This window comes from Mytilus californianus, unplaced genomic scaffold (assembly GCF_021869535.1).
Source record: "Mytilus californianus isolate M0D057914Y unplaced genomic scaffold, xbMytCali1.0.p SCAF_3, whole genome shotgun sequence".
Taxonomy (NCBI): Eukaryota; Metazoa; Mollusca; class Bivalvia; order Mytilida; family Mytilidae; genus Mytilus; species Mytilus californianus.
Genome location: NW_026262679.1, coordinates 60235464 through 60259803, shown reverse-complemented (window position 1 = coordinate 60259803; position 24340 = coordinate 60235464). Strand labels below are relative to the sequence as shown.

Genomic DNA, 24340 nt, shown 5'->3' with positions numbered 1-24340 from the left:
AAAATAACAACTTAAGTACTTCTGAATTGGGTTACTAGTATTACGCAATTTAATAAAAATTAAATATCTTTTATAAAAACAATGATAGCCATAATTATCCCCAAGTCTGTGAAAGTCTTTAAAAGCCTCAGTCCACATCATGATTTGTATTGCCGTCGTTGATATTGCATGTAATGATAAAATTCCTTTCCTCCTTGATGAAATAGTTGATTGAAAGTGTTGGGTTTTTTTTGCATTTATTGCGAAATACTACATAGTAGTTACAAAATAAACAAGAATATTCCTCTAAAAAATTTCTCTATCCAACTATATTCCAATGATATCAAGAAAGAAAAGGGGTTCCAAGGGGATACGTGGAGCATATCTGTGTAGAAAGTGTAATTTGATAGGAAGAGACTAAACTTGTTATGGTACGTACGTATAATGAAGTACGGAATCCGGAATCCGGTTACCATAATGTTAACTTCTGTTTCTTGTGTTGTCATTGCGATTTAGGTAATGACATCGGTGCATTACATTTGCGCGCATTACCATTACATTTGCGCGTAAAAGTCATTACGTTTGAGCGCAGCTTTTGATTACATTTGCGCGCATTCATTTTACAGGTAAACACAGGTATATTACACTTATTTATTTATTTATTTAACTATTTACAAGTAACCCCTTCCTTTAGTCTAAGTCTCCTGCATGAGGAGGTGGAATTGGGCTTCGAGAAGGATTAGTCCAAGCACTTAGTCCCGGATATACAGATAAAAATATAAAAACAAAGCAAATCTGAAGAGGAGATGTACCGATTTTATATGTCGGTACTAGCTGAATATTTGAAGCCAACTGCTTTAAGAAATTGAATTCTGTTAACTTCTCCATTCGTGTATTTTCGGAATAGTTCTTTCATATACTCTGTTTTCTCTTTCTTACTTCTACATACAACTGCTGGTGTATCAAGTCTTCTTAGTTTGGAAACAGAATGCTATTCACGAATGCAATATTCGCAATCACATTACATGTTAACGGGTTTTCTCATGATCACTTAATATATGTATTTAGAATTCGATATGAAAAATTAAAAATCAAAATGATAAATATGTTCAAAATTAATAACTATCGACATATTTTATATTACGAATTATCTTTATATTTACCTGTATGAGATATGTATTTGGAGTCCTTAATTTCTGTATTCTCTAAATTTTTAGGGGCATTTTTCATCTTTGAAAATAACGCTTAGACTCATGAGTAGAGTATAAATGATCTTACAATTAAAATTTTCTGCAATAAGAAAATTTCTTTGTTCTGTACATCGTTCACTTCTGTAATCAGTATTGTATTACCAATTTTTTTTTTATTTTCCATAGTTATTCTTAATACTTTTGCACCCAATAATTTTTTATTTTTTATATTTGATGCTCATTTTTCTCTATTCATAATTTTTGGGGCCATTATTCTGTATTCTTAAAAACTCCACCCAGACCACCATGTATTACATGTACCTGTAAAATAAATGCGCGCAAATGTGATTAAAAATTAAAACGTAAAAAAATGTAATCCTCAAATACGCGCAAATGTAATGGCTGGGATTTATTGCTAACAACATCGCTGATTATGTAAGGCCATGGTAGTTTATTATGTCGTTACAAGTTTTCTCTTACCTTACATGTGTTTTTCTTGCATAAATTATATTCTCTGATCGTTAAGTCAAATATACGCTAATTTAAAGTTAAAATTGTTTGAACACTAGCCACGAGCCATTGCAAGGCTTATGAGGGTACCTCGTCTACAATGGGCTTATTGCATATGTATTGAATACATGCTAATAAGGAACACCTTGTCGTTATTATGACGGATTTATTAAAAATAAGTGTAATGTGTCTTTTTGTACGTATCGGCATAAGTATTTGTTGGCGACTTTTTTTTTTTATTAAAGGAAGCCTAAGTTTATAAAGTAGAAATGTATTCCATTGGCACTAAGTAATCTCTAACAACATATTTATTTGAACGCAAATTTCAAATGTATTTATTTTACTACAGTTCAACCAGTGTTTTACCATTTGCAGAAAATGTAGTTTAATCTAAAATTAGTATGAAATGTGTCTCAATGAAGCTTAAAGTGTGTTTAAAATGGTCTTTGAAGTTAGACACTGACTCTACCACATAGAGCATGCAGAGCGTAACAGTTTATGTAAGATGATATTTAATTAACAAAATGCCACCTCATACATTCATATGCATTTATACGGTGTATTTGTTCTAATGATGTAAATTTAATGATTTATAACTTAATCATGTTTTGAAAACTCTATACAGCAGAGAATTTTGAATTCGTAACACATGAAAAAATTGTTTATCAGTTTATGCAAGTACAAATAATTTCCACTTCAATTAAAAGAACAAAACTTATTTAGGTTGTGTATAATACCTGTCAACAAAAATGAAGCAAAAGTATAACGTAACCGTTAAACCTTCTTCACACATAATTCAAATGTGTGACGACAATTAAACATCATTCAACTAAATCAAGAGGAAAACAGATATAAGTTTGTAAATGTTTGAATTTCTTTAACATAGTATATATTATTATTACCAGGCTTCAACTTATGAATGGTTCTCGGTGGCCAAGTAGTCTACGTAGTCGAACTACTGTATCACTAGCCTGTCAACATTGAGGTTATGAGTGCGATTCCGGCACGTGGCAGGTGTGTTCGACTCCAAACTTAATTGACTAGTATTGTCAGTTTTCCTACCGAAAGTAGGTGGTCACCGGGCAATCCGGCTTCCTCCACCAACAGAAACTGACCGCCACGAGATAGCACAATAGTGCTGAGAGTGGCGTTAAACATAAATCAATCAATCAACTTATGAAGTAAATTATATTTTAAAATCTACCATGCAGACATATCTTACGAATTCTCTTGACTTCTGGGATAAATGTCTGATAATTTTTCTGTTCCTATATTGATGTTTTGAGGATTTGGACTCCTACTGATACATCACATACATTCACGTCTATCGTTTTATATTAACTGACTTGCCTTTATATAGCCAAATCTTTTTTGAATAAACAGACTGATTATCTTACAGACACTTGCATAGTCTTATGGAATCAATTTCCGACACATTTATATATGTTGTCAAAAGTGTTGAAAATCATATATGATAGAAAGGAGATAGTTTTTGAGTTGAGCTGTTTTAAAGACTTAGGAAATTAAAGCAAGAATATTAACTTTTAATGCGGTTGGATGTCATAACTTTACAACAGAATATTGTGGTATACTTTTTATGTTCTTGTATGGCATTTTAAGAGCTGTGAATACCCGCTTACACTGTAAACCAGTAACGATTTGTCCTTTTCGTATGGTCATTTAATCAATGAGTGTTCTATATTATTCCGGACCGGGTTTTTAATCAGAATAACTTTTCTGTTTTTGACTATTTAAAGCTTGATCTACAGTGTGAACTATAAACATAATGTTCAAATTGAACTTTATTTACATTGATGTTGATGATCATCTATATGTTGGTTGGCTGTTGTGTCGTGGTCATTTATCCTATATCTAACTTATAATATCTAAATCAAAGGTGGTTGTGCGGGTGTGTGCGTGTTTGTGTTAATTGATCCCTTTTAATTGACATTTGATTTCACATCTTCGCTCGTGTTAACATCTTCTATAAATGCACAACTGATCGGTCTACAACTATAAGACGATTTAAAACCGTTTAAAAGAATGAGACCAAATCAGTTGTACATCTAGCATTTAACTGAAGATATTACTATTCCGTGCGATCTGTACACCATCCGGAGGATTAATGCCCATTCCTCCTTAGCTCGGCTATCCAGCGTTGGCAAATCCTGTCGATTCAGATACGACTCTGAGTCTACTTCAAAACAGACCATGTAAATCATTTGGGGAACAATACTGCTTAGACCATTTAACTTTCAGGGCGGGAGGGTTTTTTTTTCCTGTTTCACATATGTTTCATGCAATCGCAAGTGTCTTGATTTTAGATTTATTTTCTTTATAAAGAAAAAGCTTAAAGTGAATTTGAGATATAGAAATGAGACCACCTGTAAGTTTCCCACTTAAATGATAAAACAGTAATACTTATCATTATTTGGTACATAATTGTTTCCGTTTTTCTTTTTGGGATGTATAAATACACATCCACGCCCGATAGGAATGGGGCGTTTAAACTAATACGGTTACCCGACGACGGATGATGGTCTCTATATTGGTAAATCTTGATGACCCATCTTGACACTTTCATGATGGCACAGTCATTAATGAATAAAAGTAGTTGTGATATTTTTCTTTTTTAGAGTACCGTTTTTTTAAGAATTTCATTAAAATATTAATGGTTTAAACATGTTAAAAAATGCATGATTAAACAAGTCCCGCATAAGTATGTGTAATTTGGGTTAACATAAGCAAGGTATCGGACGTTAGTGTATTTAATACTATGTTCTATTTGCGATGTGCTTAAATTGTTACAGATGCATTTGATTCAGAAAAGAATGCCGTTTTACTGGATAAAACATATTAGACTCTCAGTGTTATCGTGGGAATGAAATACATGCTCCCTTTGCGTTCGTTCATACCAAGAAAGCTCTACTATACATTGATAGTCGACCTTCTCATTGATTGAAATAAGTGCCTATGTATACCCCTTTTCAACAATGACAAATATATCCACACAGATTCACAGTTCTTCTATCAACTGATGAATTCGTATAAGTGACATTTTGCTTTAAACAAAATTCTTTGACGAAAAGAATCCAGCATCACTTACACGTACAAATATTTCTTCTCAAACGCTTGGCATTGCCAGCTCTGGTCCGCAATCTACACTACACTAATTCCTGATGGAGTAAAGGAAAATAGTTCCGGAACGTTACCGATCACTGTACGGAGTATTATTTCTTTCCAGGAATTTCTTCTGATTTGAACGGGTTGAATACGCGAAGGATTGTTTTTTCTTTAGGGCAATTATTAAGAAAGCTAACTATTAAATGTATCCCCGTAAATTTAATATGACACCTATACATCATGGGTGAAATGTTGCTTTACAAATTCTTTGACGGAGTGTAAGAGATAGGAATTCAGCATATCTAACATGTATAATGTATGTCAATCCATCGCGATCATTGGGGTTTCTTACTTTTCATACAAACAGTCGAGTTTGATAATACCATATTCCGTTAGGACATTCTACAATATACTGTGGCATTTATAATTTCCTGTTGTTTTTTTTATAAGAGGAGGGATTTTTTTCAAAAGAATAAAATGACAAATGAAATTGAAATTGAAAGGCAATTTTAAATCTACATTTTATGATTTGATTTATACTACTATTTTGTCATTATGTAACAGTTCATGATATGTGAATTCAGAATTGTGAACTTTGAACTGCATTAATGATACTTCATACATATTTAATCCTGTAAGGTTCCATTTTGCTACTGTAATTGCAGCTTAATAGACAGATTATTAGATGAAATGTTTGACGTCATCTAAAATTCCAGAAAACAGAAGCCAAACTTGCCAGAGTTTCATAGAACATTTTAACCCACGTTTTTTTCCACTTCATATTATTGAGTTTAGTCCTTAATATAAAGTTAATGGTATTTTAAAGTCATTTCGTTTGATTAATATTTAACTTAAGAGTAAATTTGCAACATACTTTAATTTGAAATGCTTTTAATATCAAAGGTCAAAGATTCACTGATTGTATAGAGCAAGTCTTGCTAGGGTATGTGATATGTGATATGCGACCTTGCTTACTAACATGACTAAAGTCAGTATTCTTCCCAGTACTTTTATATTACTAGTATAATTATCCATGGGATTTGAAAATAGGACTGTATCCCTAAAATTATAGCACCACACTTATTGATTTATAGAAATACATATCGCAAACAAGACATTACATTCACATTATTCAAGCACCTATCGCGGGAGTTGCACAAGACCACAGAATGAAGACGTAGTACTGTGACTTAAAACAACTTTAACCTGTTCTTTAAATTACAATTAAGGAGATCGTTACGAGTCGTTTAATTTTACATCAAACATAAACATAACTCGGAGAGTAAAGAATATAACCTCAAATGGTGATATATGGTATGGGTTTTTCCATTATTGAAGGTCGTACGGTTGCCTATAATTGCTTACATCCACTTCATTTGAACTTGGGTGGATAGTTGTCTCATTGGAAATCATACCACATCTCCTTATTTTTTATATTAGTATAATAGCAAAGCGAGTCTTAAAGAGAGACAACATTGACAAGAGCTCGAGGCATAACTAGAAACAATGTGTTATTTCAGAATACTTATCTATTCGTGACATGTTGAGCGATGGCCTAGCACGTGTCAAACAATAGGTAAACCTACTCTCCAATTTTATTTACTTATTTATTATTTTTTATTTTCATCTATTTATGGCAAATTGAGCGCTGGCCTATCCCATGCTTACCGTGACTCACTTTTCAACCTGAGACTAATAACTCGAGTGAAAAAAAAAAACAATTGCACACTAAACATGAATCCAATATAACTTTCAAATAGATAAACAAATGATTCGTTTACCCGACTAGAGAACTGTCTAGTTATTCGTTTGATTCAGAGCTGTCTGAGAACTCGGGTCATTATTTTGTTACAAACAAAAAATGGGTGAAATCCTTAATAATGTATCATGTTGCCAAGGCACAAACCACTATCTCGGAGGTGAAAAGGGCGGAGGTGGGTAAATTGATAAAAAAATTAAATTGTTACAAAATAAACATATGTATATAATTGTCAGTGCAAATTTAAACTGCAGCCAAGTAAAAGTTCGAGTTGACTACAGACGATGCTTGGCTAAAAAATGTTTCAATTCACACGTCTGTTATATCAATTAAAAAGAGGCTATCAAAACAGCATGATCAGCAAAATTGTAGATTGCAATTAATTTTAACCATGCAGAAGTGATAAAAGTTTTCAGTGACAGCTGCAAGGACATAAACTATAATTAATGAACATTAATACACAAATATACAGAGCTTCTATTGCAATTTATGATAAATTCTCTAGTTTAGCTTAAAGCTTAACATTATTTTCATATTTTATTCAAAATGCATCCATACTTAAAATCAAAATGGAAATAAAGTTGTATGTCCCCATACAATATTTGACTTAACGTCCAAAGTTAACGGCGTTTTTCATGCAATGATGGTATACCTCAATAAGCCTTGAAATGTCATGGCAGGTCACATAAATGTGCCTGTATTTTCAGAAAAATAACAATGTTGCTTAATATGTCATCTATCTATGATGCCAAGTGATACCACAAAATTGTTATTCTGAAAATGAATCGCGATAGATTTTACAATCCAGTAATGAACTTTTACAAAGTGTACCAAAATAGATTTTACAATCCAGTAATGAACTTTTACAAAGTGTACCAAAATACTACGAAATCTATCACAAATATATAAATTAATATTATAAAATAATATATCATAAGGAGTAATCAAACAACAAGTCTGAGACAGATTAAGGTGGTATATACATGTAACACTACAGGGAAATACCTCTGTAAAAATCAGCTGAACGTTTTTATCACTTTCTATTGTTAAGGAAATATAAAGCTTCTCAATGATCAAAATGAGTGTTTGTCAAACTGCTATATATCCAATGAAATTTTTCCGATAAAGAGTGTGGTTCCATTTTTTTTAAAACTTACATATTTTTGTCAACGGGTCAAAGAAAATATTTTGTCAAAATTTTATGAAAATCAAACGAGCCAAATTAATTTTAGTCAAGGTGTTTGGTACTACCTTAAACAATATAAAAGAAAATCAAAGATTTAGCTATACATGCCCCCAACAAAAAAACATTAGTGGGTGGTAGAACTCAGGTGCTCCGGTAGTTTATTGACGAAATGTTATTGGAATAGAATATTATAACTTAACTTGTTACTTTCAATATAGAAATAGACTCTTATAATTTAAAATTTATTCGAAACGAAATTATTCAAATATATATTTTAAAGCTTTTATTTCGCAAACTTCACTTTATTCACTATTGCTACCATATACTAGTACTTAAGCTTCAAAATACGTATGTGGCCTTTAAATGATGTGAAATTAAACGAAACAATGAATTTAAATGTGTACCTAGAGTGTTAACTATTCACATGAGCTGTCATAGATGCATGTCAAAGAAAGAAAAAAATGAAAACAACACGTTATAAATTCCATGCGTCCGACGCGCTTTACTGGATTTGCCTTCATCAGGAACGCTCAAAGCCGAATATTTAAAAGCCAAGGATGAATAAAACCGAAACAGTTGAAGAGCTATATAACTAAAAAGGACATAAAAAATAGCCAAATCCATCTACGGCCAACTTTGCCTGAGGGAGTTGAAACCTTAGTTTATTTATAATTTCAAAATTCATAAACGGACAATTTTATAAAGGATTGTTATAAATCATGTCAGTACCGAATTACTGACTACGGAGCTGAGGATACCTTCGGGGACTGAAAGAACATTGGTAATATGTAACATAGGTCGATACAATGTAAATTTGTATATCAATGATAACAATAATGCATACATACCGACTAAAGAATGTCTCTATTTTTTTATTTTTGTACACTCTATTCACAATAATGCTAGTATTTATCATAGTAAATGCATGTCTCAAAATCATTATGTAAATTAAGCTTAACCATTCCAAATTTAAAATGCTATCTCACATTTGACCGAAAAGTGCAATTGCAAAATTCCTTTACGATTATAATCGTTAATTTCAACGAATTCAAATGTCTCAATTTGAAGTTAGAAATTTAGTACATTCGAACGTTTAAACTTTTTTTCGTTGGCCGATTCGGGTCATAGTTTGTAGATAACAAAAAGCATATATTATATATATATAAATGAATAACAACCTGATTACTAAACATGTATAGATTGAGTATTGAGATTTAAATTTCTTTAGCGATATACGATTTTTCTTCCTCGTTTATCAAGTGCACCCTTGATATGTTTGATTATATCCATTATTAGGTATTGATCTATCTTGAACCTTTTCCTGCATAACGCATATCATGCATGTAGGTAGGTTATTTTATGGCAGTATTTGTGAATTTTCCTATTTCCTTTAAAGTAATATGAGACTTCATATTTTTTTTTAAAGTTGAATATTTATTATAGACTTGATAGCTACGTTTTACTATAACACATGTGTACATGGACCTTTATTTTAAAGACTACGTTATGGATTCGTAATAAATGTAAAATAACGTGCATAGAATTCTGAGTTAAGTATATTTGCAGGGTTCAATACTTTCCATCACATTGAAATGTATATGACTTTAAAAAATAATTAACCATCATGTTACATTAAAACGGGATAGAAAGTTGAAGATAAAATGATATCATATCATAATAATTACAATACTCAATAGATGTGTTGACTGATGTTTGTCTTTTTTGTGGTTTTTCTTTTTGGTCTTGATGTCTGTTTTTGTTTTTTGTTATTTTTTTTTTTTCGTCTTTTAATTTATGATCGCCCCATTGGTTTTTTCTCCCTCTTTCTACAGTATAAATTTTACTATGTGGACCAAGTATGCAAACAGTTCCTTTTTTTTTTAAGAAAGACGTGACGTGCAGTACGGTTAATATAAAAGGGGATAATGTCGTGTAACATACACTTCTACCGTTACCGTTGCATCTGTGACGCTGCTAATGTAATGCTTGTCCTACAAATGAACTAGAGTCGACCACGATTTAGATATGAACTCATCAAAGAATTCGAATATAATGTTCTACCTCACTTCTAAAAATATATTATTGAACTTAAACGAAGGCTGAAACTTTTTTTATCAAATTGATCTACGAAAGTGTTGGCTGTACATGTTCTAGTTTTATTTGTTTTCCACTTTTTAATCTTCTAACCATTTTGCAAATATTAAATTCGAAAACCAAAAATGTATCGCGCTGACTAAAAAAGATACAAACACCGTTGAAATTTAAATACTTAAAGCAAGATAACTAGATTTTTAATGAATAGTTTTTTCAAAATGATTTAAAAAAGGTCAGTTTAAAAACCATCAAATATATAACATCGTTGTTTAAAACAATATAAATAGTAGAAAATAAAAGAAATTCATAATAGATAAACTTTTGAAACATAAAATCAAATCCACTGAATTAATAAGTGAAAGATGTTTTTTATTCTAATCTTTATAATTTGAACATAAACGTCGGCAACGAAATGCATCTAACTCATAATGATGCAAAAGAATATAATGCACGTCCAACTCACCTTTGGTTACCACTCTGTTCTTTCGTTGAAATGAAGTAAGTGAACAATGTGTCCCAATTAAAGCTTGAAGTATATTTTTTTTAAATGTCTTAAAATGTTGACTTTGATTCATTTATGATGCAATATTCTACCACATAGAGTTGCTATTTCGTAACTGTTTATGACTGAATTAACATAATGCAATCTCATACATGTATATGCATTTGCTACGGTGCATTTATTTTGATGATGCAAATGTAATGATTATACAATTTTTGACATTTGAAAACTCAACAGAGTAGACAATTTTGAATTTCAAACACATTGAAACTTATTTTATCAATTTATACAGGTATAAGTATGTAAACTTAATGTCAACTTCAAACAAATAGCAAAACTCTTTTAGTTCTTGTCTACTTGCCAACTTAACAAGAAAAAAGAAGCCCATAGTCTAGTCAAAATAAAGATTAACGTCAAACAAATTGCACCAAAAGAAATTGTATGTCACAGTACCCAAATTGCACCCATTTAGCAAAAATAGCAATGGAAATCTTACAAGTTCGTAGAGACTAAACCATTTGTATTTTTATGATTTGAAATTATGCACGTCTTTCAACATAGCTAAATATATTGAATATACATAAAACGTTTAAAATCTACGGACATGTCGCCATGCAACGTCCACAAAAAGTCGAACTTTTAAAAAATGAGCAATTAAAAAATTAAAATATGTTACCGGCATCCATTTCTTAAAAAATAAATAGTAAGCATAGACTATTGTCAAATTGTTCTAAATATTTGAAGAAATAAAACAAAACAGTTATTCGATTTTTACGGATGTGAATTTAGGCATGGATGCAATTTGGGTACTCCTCGTAATAGAATCAATGGAACGTTTGAGATCGGCTCAAACCCATTTTTCTATGATTCAATATGGATTCAAAATTAAATTGGTGGAATTATATAGTAAATAACATAATCTACAAAATAAACACATAAGGAAAACTTTTGTCTGGATCATAAACAAACGTAGGTGAAAAAACTGTCAAAATAGGTGCAATTTGGGTACCCTCACGTTATATAGTTATGTCTAAACAACATATGAAAAATCGACAAAAATCTATCGGCTAGTTTTTTCTTAAAATCGGTTACAAATTTGCTAATAAATTTCGTGTAAATTAAGGAACGTTCGGGCTACCGTATAGTGAAAGAGTATAGGATTGTAAGTATGCTTTATGTTCTCACCTTGAATTTTCATGACTAGACTGTGGTTTTCTACAGCAGTTTGTTAAAATGTCTGACCACTTGAAAAGTTTGGTTTGATAAAACAAATTGCAATTTTGTCAGAATTTTGAATAAACTGTAATAGGTGGAGAGCAACACTCACAGTCAAGTCACAGTAACATTCTGATAAGTGTTAAAATGTCTGACTTTGTCTTAACAGATTTTTAACATTGTGAATTTGTCTTTACAGATTCTTAACCTTCTGATTGTTTCTTAATACATTCTTTACTTCTAAAGTTGTCTTTACATATTATTAACATTCTGAATTTGTATAGATATTTCTTAAACTGTGTAATAAATTTATGTTGAATAAATTATTTTTAAAAATATTTTACTGTTTTTGATATTTGCTATCTCATGATGATACTTTAATCGGTTTAATACAATTGAATAATACTGAGTTTTTACGACAATTCATCTTTGGGAAGGGGAGGTTTTTTGGGACTAACATTTTTTCGACTTTAATAAAAAAAAAATTATTTTGGCAATAACATAAAGGTACAACAATGCTTTTAGCTTCCTTCAACTTAATAATTAAATTATATTTCAACCATGTAAACATATCGTACGTCTTCTTTGACATTCTAGGATAAATGTCTGATATTTTTTCTGTCATTTTTTTGTTTATCTATATATGGGTAATTTTAGAATTTGAACTCCTTATAATACATCACATATCTTAAAGGTGATCGTTTTATATTAACGTACTGGTCTTAGAATATAGACTAAAACATCTTTTTAAAATAAACAGACTTGTCCTCTTGAAGACACTTGCATACTTAAGAGTACTAACAGATACATTTGACAGTTTCTGACACATTTATGTAGTCACAAGCGTTAACAATCATATATGATGCAAGGGAGACCGTTGTATGTTGTCAACTTGAGCTGTTAGATTTAAGCAAAAAAGTACGTTATTTATTTGAATGAATAAGTTTGATTTTTTTATTTTACAACAGAATATTGTGGTATTTTGTATACGTTCTTGATTGACTTTTAAAGAAATATTAAAACTCGCTTATACTGTAAATTAGTAACTAGTAGTAGAATTAATGAGTGTCCTTCGTCCTACTTAATTTCGACCAGGGCTTAAGTAATACAATGTTGACTGCTGTACCCAAATATTTTACATTTTACCTTCTATTTCTGTTTTTTTTTTGCACTATTTTCTACATAAGGAAATGCAAGAATATGACAGTTGTTTTCCATTCGTTCGGTGTGTTTAAGCTTTTGATTTTGCCATTTGATAAAGGGCTTTCCGTTTAGAATTTTCATAGGAGTTCGGTATTTTTGTTATTTTACTTTTTCATGTTTTTGATACGGATATTTTAAGAAGTAAAATAAACAGAATGTCCTAATTTCATGTTGCTGTTTATGATTAGTTCTCTATGTTAAGCTAAAAGCTTTAAATTATATTTCATATTTAGTGCTTAAAAAGCATTTAGACATAACATTCATTATAGGAATAAAGTTGTATGTCCCCATACAATATTTGGCGTAAAGTTCATAGTTATCGGCGTATTTCTCCTACTGAAGTTATCGCTATACTTCCATAAGCCTCGAAATGTCATGGCGGGTCACATGTATGTGTCTGTATTTTCAGTAAAAAAACAACGTTGTGTCATCTATCTTTAAAGCCAAGAGACACCACAAAATTTACATCTGAAAATGAACCAGGATTATTCCGGAATGAACTTGTACCTAAAGACATAATATCCGTGGTCGTCTGACTGTTTATCACAAATACAATATATATATACATGTATATATATAAAGAAGATACAACAATGCAATCAAAAGAATAAGTCTATTGATAAGATTGATTAAACCATGACCAAACGAAAAATGAGACAAACAGTCAACTAAACAATAGACAGAAAAACAAAGATTTAGCAATACAAGCCCAAACCAAAAACATCAGGAGGTGGTAGAACTCAGGATCTCCGATAGGTTATTGACGAATTGTTTTTGGAAAAAAATATTCTAACTTTACGGTGTAATTCAATATAGTATCATAAAATTGCAAATTTATTCAAAACTGTTCGAAATATATTAGTAAGCATTTATTTCACAAACTTCACTTGATTTAATCTTGCTACTATGTAATTAATTATGTTTCAAAAGCGTATGTGCCCTTTAAATCTTGTGAAAGAAAACGAAAAATGAAATTTGCATGTGCGCCTGGAGTGTTAATTTAACGCAAGAGCTGGCATCGCTGCATGTAAAAGAAATAACATTAGTAGTATTATGTAATAATATAGATCGAAATATCTGTTTTCGATATTTGTAAAAAAAAAATTATTCAATAACAAAAATAATAAAAATGCTTACTTACCGACTAGAGAATGTCTTTTTACGTATTTTTTTACACTTTATTTACAATAATGCAATTAATTATTAAATGTCTGTTTCCAAATTTTTATATTTAACTAAGCAATCATGCCAACCCACATATGACTTAAAATTTCAACAATTCAATCCATCTGAAATTAGAAGTTAAAAAATTTCGTACATTCGTACGTTTTAAATTTCTTTTCATTGGCCGATTCGGGTCAATTTTTTTAAACAACAAAAAGTATACGAAAGTCATATAAATGAATTATAATCTTGATATTAAATCTGTAACGATTGGGTATTGATACTGTCTTTTAAATTTCTGACGATTTTTTCTTCCTTGTTACTTAGTATTCAATAACACCTTTTGGCATGTCTGAATAAAATTATATATATATATATATTATCAGGTATTGATCTATCGTAAACTTCTTACTTTATAAAGTATATTATAAGATCTCTCAACATGTAGCTCTAGTAATTTTATGGTGGTATTTTTTTTTTCATGTATATACTTATACCGATACCGTTATATCTGTGACGTTGCTAATGTAATCCTAGTCCTACACGTGAACTATGCACGTGAGCACGTTGGTGTTGTCATGAATTATATGTTAACTAATCAAAGAATTTGAATTTATTATTCTACCTCATTCCTTAAATGAGAGGAGGATACCACAGGGACATCCAAACTCATAAGTCGAAAATAAACTGACAACGCCATGGTTAAAAAAGAAAAGACAAACAAACAACTACACAAAAAACATAGAAAACCAAAGACTGAGCAACACAAACCCCACCAAAAACGGAGGGTGATCTCAGGTGCTTAATTGAACTTAAAAGAGGGTTGAAACATTTTTAATTAAATTTGAATTACGTCAGTTTTGACTATACATATTATAATCTTATTTGTTTCCCACTTTTTATTTTTTTACTCATTTGAAAATATTATGATTCGAAAACAAAACATGTCGCGTTAAAAAAAATACAAATACTTTTGAAATTTAAATAAATAAATGCAGAAAACTAAATTGATAATGAATGGTATAAGGTTAACAACTATTTAATAGATAACCTCGTTGATTAAAACAGCATAGATAATAATAAAAAAATCTAAATAAATCGACTTTTGTAGTATCTATTTAAAAATGAAAATAGGTGAAAGTTTTTCAACTAATTTACTTTTTTTGTAATATATGCAAACTCACCTTTTGTCTCCCACTCTGTTCTTTTTCGTGACAACAGTTATCCGTAAGGGCAGAAGACGATAAGGTATGTCAATGATTCTTAAATCGTTTCACATTGGAACTAGTTTTAATAAACCTTAATAAACCTTGATGCCTCACAGTTATAACATACTGAACAATTCTATTCAACTGTTTGAACAGGAAAACTTATAACTGCCTAACACCAGATACACAATTAAAAGTGGACATTTAAGTTATAATTGAGTGTAAGCATCAGCCTGGTTAAAAAAAAAATAATCCTCACTGCCGTGAGGGAAAATAAACAACTGTTTACCTAATCTGACAATTAAGTTCGAAAATAGAAATTTCATATTTAGCTTACCTGGCCCGAAAACCCAATGTGAGTTGTTATCATCACTTGGTTTCCGTCGTCTGTCACCCGCCGTTTGTTGTCTATTAACAAAAAATAACACTCTGAAACTAATAGCCCAATTGTTACCAAACTTGGCGATAATCATCCTATATATAGTTAAAAAAAATGTGTCCGATGATCTGGCCTGCATTCAAACATGGTCGCCATGTCTCAAAATCTTAATTCTCCAGAGCCATTGATATATTATAGAAACAGAAAATCTTACAAGGATAGAAATGTTCCGAATGTCAAAATATATCTACATACCTACAACTGTCATACCACTGATTTCATGAGTTATAGCCTTCGAAGGTCTTCGAAGACGACTTTTATTTTCTTCTCTTTTTTTGTTTTTTTTTTTAAAACTATCATTACTAAGGAGAAATTTTAAATTGCAAAAACTACCAACAAGATAGGGTCTACGAATAATTCGAATATATTCCTTATAGACGTGGCTGCCCTTAAATGACTATTTTACTCCATTATTGGCGTTCTGGCTTAAGACTTGAAAACCATAATAAGAGAGAGAAAACATTAAACATTTTTTTTTATTTTAAAAAGAACAGTTATGAATAGTTAACGGATAGTGGTTAATATTTCACACATAATCAGGATGGGAAACATACAACAATACATTTCAAAAGAAAGTTCTGCAAAGCGGTCGGGCAAAACGAAGGGCAGGAAATCTTAATGCCACTGCAAATAGATAAAAAGCTTGATAGACCTTTTTGTCTCTTTGTAACAGGTCACCAACGAGACTCTAGAAGTTCATTGCAAGCGTCAATGATTGCGCAAAGAGGAGTTTTTCTCCTTATATGAGATATATAGGATTTAGATTTTCCGTTACAACGTTAACTAGACGTGATTGCGTATTTATACATCCCGTACTACCAAACAGACAAATATGTTATTAAAACTCGATCAGGTATAATTGTCTTTAAGTTGATTTTGTTGTTCCTTTACGGTCTCATTTGCCATCAAGGTCATAAATGATATCTCCATTAGTATTTATGTATTTATATATAGTCCTTAGTTTTCAAATAAAAAAAGTAGAAACAGACAAACATCGAAATTTCACCTTCGAAATTCATGGTTATGTACAAGCTTAATACTTTTGGAATTATATACCTCCTTTTGAAATCTATGATATTGCATACACAATGATGTCGCTTAATCTGTACATAAAATTGATTAACCATTCAATGTAAGTAATATGACAAACTGAAATCCCAATCATTTTAAAGTGACATCAAGGCCGTACGGTAACCTATAGTCTTGGTCTCTGCATGGTGCAGAGTTGTCTCATTGCCAAACTTTTCACATCTTCTTTATATTTGATTATCCATTTATGTATGATTAAGATTAAGAACTATTCTGAATGAGTTTCAAGTTAACAACATTCTATAAACTCAACTCGTTGTTACAATGTAACGCGACAAACAATCGTAATGTCATTCTTTATGATTAAGCAAAAACAATATATAAATACAACTTTATGCTAAATATTCCAGCGAAAATTGATTTAAAATATTTCAGTCAATAATTTCAACTTTTGTATACTATCTTCCTGATACGCGTTCTTTGCTTTGGCATTTTTAACTGTTTTGATTCGAGCTTCACTGATGAGTCTTTTGTACACGAAACGCGCATCTGGCGTACAGAATTTTAATCCTGGTATCTATGTGAGTTTATATTTTTATCAATAAATGTATGCGAATGTTGAGACCGCACCCTGTAACTTGTGGAATATTTTATTTTATAATTTTATATAAAATTAGTTCCTTGTAACAAATCTTTACCTTTGAACATTTATAGTTTCGTCCCATTTTTTGAATTACCTCAACTGGCCCGAATGACCATGTAAACTATTGCCAACAGTCGTTCGTAAACTTTTCTTTAAAAATCGTCTCCTCTGAAACAACTCGAGGTTGAATCCATAGTTTGTCTGTTTAATATATAGGATGTTCACTATGAAGCTTGTGATTATCATTCAAGTTGATCAACCAATCAAAAGCCTTGTTGCTTAGAATAGAGCACAGGGATAATCAAACTGCAGTTGTTGGCTAATATTTCGAAAACTATAGCAATTATCTTTATCTACCCTGAAAATTTAAGAAAAATCTGTTGATCCGCTTTGAAGCTACTGTGATGCCCCTGAAATATCTTGTGTGACAGATATTTGCTGATTTTGGTATTTATATTGAACATTGTAGAAAAAGTATAAATAATAATTTAACAAGATTATTCTATCCCAATAATTTCAGAAAAAATCTGCCAACCCTGTTCGGAGATATTGCACTTGAAATATCATCTGTTCAATTTTTGCATTTTTTTTTGTACGACGTATGACAGATTTAAAATGTATGATTTGACGTTGTTTTCTGTCAGTTTCATTAGAATGGAGATAACAATATTGTTTTGAAGCTCCGACAGCATCAATTGGTGATTTGATGGTCGCAAATACCCGTTTTCTGGCTTCGCTAACGCGTCGCCAGTAAACTTAATTTCCGACCATCAAATCACCAATTGATGCCGTCGGAGTTTAAAATACAATTACATATATACAGTTATCTCCTAATTGCAAGTTCTGAACTATGAATATTTCCAACAATCTTATAACTTGTTTTGGGTTATTGTCCCTTTAATGTCTATACTGTTTTGCAGCTATTTGCTATTTTTTCAAAAACAATTGAATGTGTAAATTGCAAAAAATTATCAGCGTCACATAGAATAACTAGTATGTGCAACAAAGGGTCCTCGTTGGAGATTGGAACTTTTTCACCTGGTGAGCCTCTTGTTTTATATATCATAAACATATTTATAAATCTCAAATTTTCTAAACCAAATTGCACCAGTACATATATACCTCGAATGCAATCAATTATCATTAAAAAATGTTCTTCCTTAATGAATTCGTAGAAATAATGTGTAACAGAAATATGGGGCTTTTATTATGAATTGAAAAGGTTTCTGTTTTCATTATAAATATTTTTAAACGTAAAAATTAAAAAGAAAATATTTGAAATATGATTGAAGTGTCAATAACTCACATAATCTCTTTTAAAACGTAATAATATAAAGCTCATAATTACAGGCGGTTGTGCTATTTAAATTTAAATATATGACCTTGAATGGATAAGTTTTGATATATGCTTGCCAAGCATAGTTTACTTATAGCATTTGCATTTTAAATGCGAACATGATATTATAATCGGTCAATGCACAATGGGGATGTTCATAACACGTGTTTACTTTTATATGTAAAGTGTTATATAATTTGATGTCCTTTACACCTATTTACCCCCTGTATTGTACATTTAGTCATTTTGATTGACTTTAAATACTTGCTTTTTTATAATAATCTCTCTTAAATTTATTTATTATATATTGTTTTCATCTCAATTTAGATATTATAATATTATTTCTTTCTAAATACTACAGAAAAGAACTTTTTCAATATTACAGTTTTCTTACATAAACGGTACCAAATTTTTCTGCACCAGATGCGCATTTCGACAATCATTGTCTCTTCAGAATTCCCTATACTTGCTCTCTGTCATATGGAATATGACAGTTTGTTTTCCATTCGTTTGATGTGTTTGAGCTTTTGATTTTGCCATTTGATAAGGGACTTTCCGTTTTGAATTTTCCTTGAAGTTCGGTATTTTTGTTATTTTACTTTCTATAATAAATTTATCTTCCTTTTTTAGAAATGTTTTCCAGAATTACATGATGATCATGATGGAAGCCTGTTTAACGTCCAATGGCAAATCAATGCATATTCAGGACGAGAACATGTTAATGTAATTAACCCGACTTTGTACTAGACCGACACGCTGAGTCGGCTTTTAATGTGCTAGTTCGTAAGGTTACAGTTCGCAGGAAGACATGTAACCCTAACCGGACACATTATTCTGGCTCCGAGCCGACCAGTCTTTGATCCTACTCCTTAGTGTCGCATACTTAGCGGAGAAGCTGCAAATAACTATTTTGAAATCTTAGGTTTGACCTGGCCGGGGTTCGCACCCAAGACCTCCCGCATCTCCAGGCGAACACGCTACTACGAGACCATCGACGCTGTCAATTAAAATTGAAGTGCTATTTCAACAAATTATCGTACTTGTCATTGTTTGTGCTAGTTACTAGAAAGACACCAAAAGAGCCGTACAGATTAAATGACATATATACCGATTTGTTTTTTCAATAACTAAAACTTTACACATGACGCCATCATTTTACATGAACGTTTTGGAGATAATCATTTCAGGCAAACTTCATTTATTATGCGGACGACGTTGTCAACCTATCATACGGCTCATGTGAAAGTTCTCTTGAATAGATAAAAAAGAGAACAAATATTTGTAGAAGAAGATTTGAATGGCAGAACTTTGATTGTTTCTGTTAAATTTATTCACAACATGTAATATAGATTGTGAGCGATTTAGAGTTTGACATTTTGTAGACACGTGTCATTTTTTGATAGATGTCATTTGGTTATTTTTGTCGTTTCGTTGCTGTCTCATTGACGAATATTAAACATCTCCTTTTGTTTATACAGTTTAAGTTCCGATTGGTGTACTTAAAAATTGGTTCATGATAGTAAAAGTCTTGAGTTAAGCGTAAGTGCATGTCTTTCTTTCAAAAATATGTGCCGATTGATTGAAGAGAGGTATGTCAACATTAATTGGAAAAACTAAAACGAGATAAACGTTATTTTTTTCGTTATTTAATCCCCTCCCCCTTTTTAGCTCACCTGACCTGAAAGGTCAAGTGAGCTTTTCTCATCACTTTGCGTCCGTCTTCCGTCGTCCTGCGTCCGTCGTCCGTCGTCCGTCGTCCGTAAACTTTTACAAAAATCTTCTCCTCTGAAACTACTGGGCCAAATTTAACCAAACTTGGCCACAATCATCATTGGGGTATCTAGTTTTAAAAATGTGTGGCGTGACCCGGTCAACCAACCAAGATGGCCGCCACGGCTAAAAATAGAACATAGGGGTAAAATGCAGTTTTTGGCTTTTAACTCAAAAACCAAAGCATTAAGAACAAATCTGACATGGGGTAAAATTGTTCATCAGGTCAAGATCTATCTGCCCTGAAATTTTCAGATGAATCGGACAACCCGTTATTGGGTTGCTGCCCCTGAATTGGTAATTTTAAGGAAATTTTGCTGTTTTTGGTTATTATCTTGAATATTATTATAGATAGAGATAAACTGTAAACAGCAATAATGTTCAGCAAAGTAAGATTTACAAATAAGTCAATATAACCGAAATGGTCAGTTGACCCCTTTAGGAGTAATTGCCCTTTATAGTCAATTTTTAACCATTTTTCGTAAATCTTAGTAATCTTTTACAAAAATCTTCTCCTCTGAAACAACTGGGCCAAATTAAACCAAACTTGGCCACAATCATCATTGGGGTATCTAGTTTAAAAAATGTGTGGCTTGACCCGGCCAACCAACCAAGATGGCCGCCACAGCTAAAAATAAAACATAGGGGTAAAATGCAGTTTTTGGCTTATAACTCAAAAACCAAAGCATTTAGAGCAAATCTGACATGAAGTAAAATTGTTAATCAGGTCAAGATCTATCTGCCCTGAAATTTTCAGATGAATCGAACAACCTGTTGTTGGGTTGCTGCCCCTGAATTGGTAATTTTAAGGAAATTTTGCTGTTTTTGGTTATTATCTTGAATATTATTATAGATAGAGATAAACTGTAAACAGCAATAATGTTCAGCAAAGTAAGATTAACAAATAAGTCAACATGACTGAAATGGTCAGTTGACCCCTTTAGGAGTTATTGCCCTTTATAGTCAATTTTTAACAATTTTTCGTAAATCTTAGTAATCTTTTACAAAAATCTTCTCCTCTGAAACTCCGTGGCCAAATTAAACCAAACTTGGCCACAATCATCATTTGGTTATCTAGTTTTAAAAATGTGTGGCGTGACCTGGTCAACCAACCAAGATGGCCGCCACGGCTAAAAATAGAACATAGGGGTCAAATTCAGTTTTTGGCTTTTAACTCAAAAACCAACGCATTTAAAGCAAATCTGACATGAAGTAAAATTGTTTATCAGGTCAAGATCTATCTGCCCTGAAATTTTCAGATGAATCGGACAACCCGTTATTGGGTTGCTGCCCCTGAATTGGTAATTTTAAGGAAATTTTGCTGTTTTTGGTTATTATCTTGAATATTATTATAGATAGAGATAAACTGTAAACAGCAATAATGTTCAGCAAAGTAAGATTTACAAATAAGTCAATATAACCGAAATGGTCAGTTGACACTTTAGAAGTTATTGCCCTTTATAGTCAATTTTTAACAATTTTTCGTAAATCTTAGTAATCTTTTACAAAAATCTTCTCCTCTGAAACAACTGGGCCAAATTAAACCAAAGTTGGCCACAATCATCATTTGGTTATCTAGTTTTGAAAATGTGTGGCGTGACCTGGTCAACCAACCAAGATGGCCGCCACGGCTAAAAATAGAACATAGGGGTAAAATTCAGTTTTTGGCTTTTAACTCAAAAACCAAAGCATTTAAAGCAAATCTGACATGCAGTAAAATTGTTTATCAGGTCAAGATCTATCTGCCCTGAAATTTTCAGATGAATCGGACAACCCGTTGGTGGGTTGCTGCCCCTGAATTGGTAATTTTAAGGTGATTTTGCTGTTTTTGGTTATTATCTTGAATATTATTATAGATAGAGATAAACTGTAAAAAACAATAAATGTCGGCAAAGTAAGATCTACAAATAAGTCAACATGACCGAAATTGTCAGTTGACCCCTTTAGGAGTTATTGCCCTTTATAGTCAATTTTTAACCATTTTTTCGTAAATCTTAGTAATCTTTTACAAAAATCTTCTCCTCTGAAACTACTGGGCCAAGTTAATTATAGATAGAGATAATTGTAAGCAGGAAAAATGTTCAGTAAATTAAGATGTACAAACACATCACCATCACCAAAACACAATTTTGTCATGAATCCATCTGCGTCCTTTGTTTAATATTCACATAGACCAAGGTGAGCGACACAGGCTCTTTAGAGCCTCTAGTTCTATTTTTCAATTGTATTCGGCGACAAATTTTGAAGACATGTCGAATCTAAACGAAGTGTATTGATCTGTATCTCCTTTTTTCCCCTGTTTAGTCACAAAAAATAAAATATGATCTTCTTTAAATGCATCCTAGAAAAAATCGCTAGACACAACTAGATATTGAAAAAGTAATAAAAATAAATTCCGTTGAGCACGAAATAAATCCAAGGCAGATCTTAATTACTTGGATTTTCATTGTACAAAAAAAGTTAGAAGTTCCACTTTTAAGAAGGAGTCTTTCTCTTATTCCTAGCACTTTTAGAATATCATGTTATTACATATTTCGATACGATGAAGTTTGCACATAAAATTGTTAATTGATCAACTACGTCATAAAAAATGTAGGGTATTTTATGCATTTTGTAATGGATTACGAAATCTTATTGTGTATTTTTCAATGCCTTTTTATCACAATTTAATAATTTAAACTATTATTTAAGAATTGGATGCTTCTTTTTATAATTGTATTGGTGTGTAAAAGCGTTGACCGAAGCACATTTTGTATGTAGCTCTTCTCTTCATATTAAAAATGCGCGCATGATCAACGCTTTTACAACCCTATAAAATTATAAAAAGAAGCCTTCAATTCTTATAATTTTATTTTTGCTAAAACAATGAAATTAAGAGCAATTTCAAGCTTTTTGCTTCTTTTTTTCAATGCATTATTTTAACATCGTCACGGATACCGGTGCACTCATAGCTGTTCTATTTTATACGGAAATAAAATATTATTTTGGAGTCCCTGGCAATTTTTGTCAGCCAATAAAAATTACGGATTCTAATGAAGGATATATGCAATGCAGCTATATAATAATCAAATATTTCAAAACGTGTATGATTAATATGTTAGTAACTCACCACATCCGTCTTAATTTGCGAAGGTGTTTTCATAAAAATTATTAAAAAAGATATTTTTAATGATATTTGATTTACATATGAAACATATAAAACGTATTTCCAAATTACAAAAATTTCAAAAGAAGCAATAACAATGCATGGAATCGTTGTAATGTATCAGCATTTCGTGAATAGACTAGACGCAATCTAATTAACCACCGATATAACCTATGATAGCATAAATATAAGTACACAGACAATCACGTGGAATCGAAAACAATGACGAATTTTCTATGTTTGTTTGATCACATGTCAATGATTAAAAAAATATGTAAATCCTCTTTTTACTTCTTGTATGCACACGCATAAGCGGTCTCCTACTAAGGGTTAAATTGAAGGGTCGAATTGATACGGATACAATGAGGTTGGATCATTGACTTGCAAGCTAATAATACATCAGCGATGTTTTTTAGCTTATTTTAACAAAATTGTATCAAATTGACTGTTGATAGCGCAATTTTATTTCGGAATTCCGCTTTTATATATAGATACTAGAAAATACCCGCTACATCGCGGGTCCGTGACTGAATTAAAGTACCTACGCCTTATTTTTAGCCTGGATTTTTAGTATTCGTGTCATCTGAAAAAGTCGTGCTGATTATAAGGTGCACAGTTTTCTCTGCTTTCAAAATCTTTCTGTTTGAACCCGTCCTGATATTTTTTTACTACAAGCACACTATACTAAATGGCTGATAAACCTGACATTTAATACACAACCCACTTTCAACTTGTGTGACAGTGAGAGTGGATATATTGCCACACTATACTGTGTTATGAAGATGAGTTAACCTACCAGGTTAAACCATTGAGCTTGAAGAATCATAATTTCCTTTGGTGTATAT

At 31.5% G+C, this 24340-nt stretch overlaps 1 protein-coding gene across 1 annotated transcript in view; it reads right to left on the bottom strand.

The window, feature by feature from the left end:
- LOC127733064 (chitin synthase chs-2-like) overlaps positions 1 to 14051 on the bottom strand; it is a 77419-nt gene extending 63368 nt beyond the window's left edge. Inside the window, exon 1 of the mRNA XM_052242328.1 lies at positions 13903 to 14051. The gene's annotated coding sequence lies outside the window, so the exon portion shown is untranslated. The remainder of the gene's footprint in view (positions 1 to 13902) is intronic.
- Positions 14052 to 24340: the final 10289 nt, after the last annotated feature.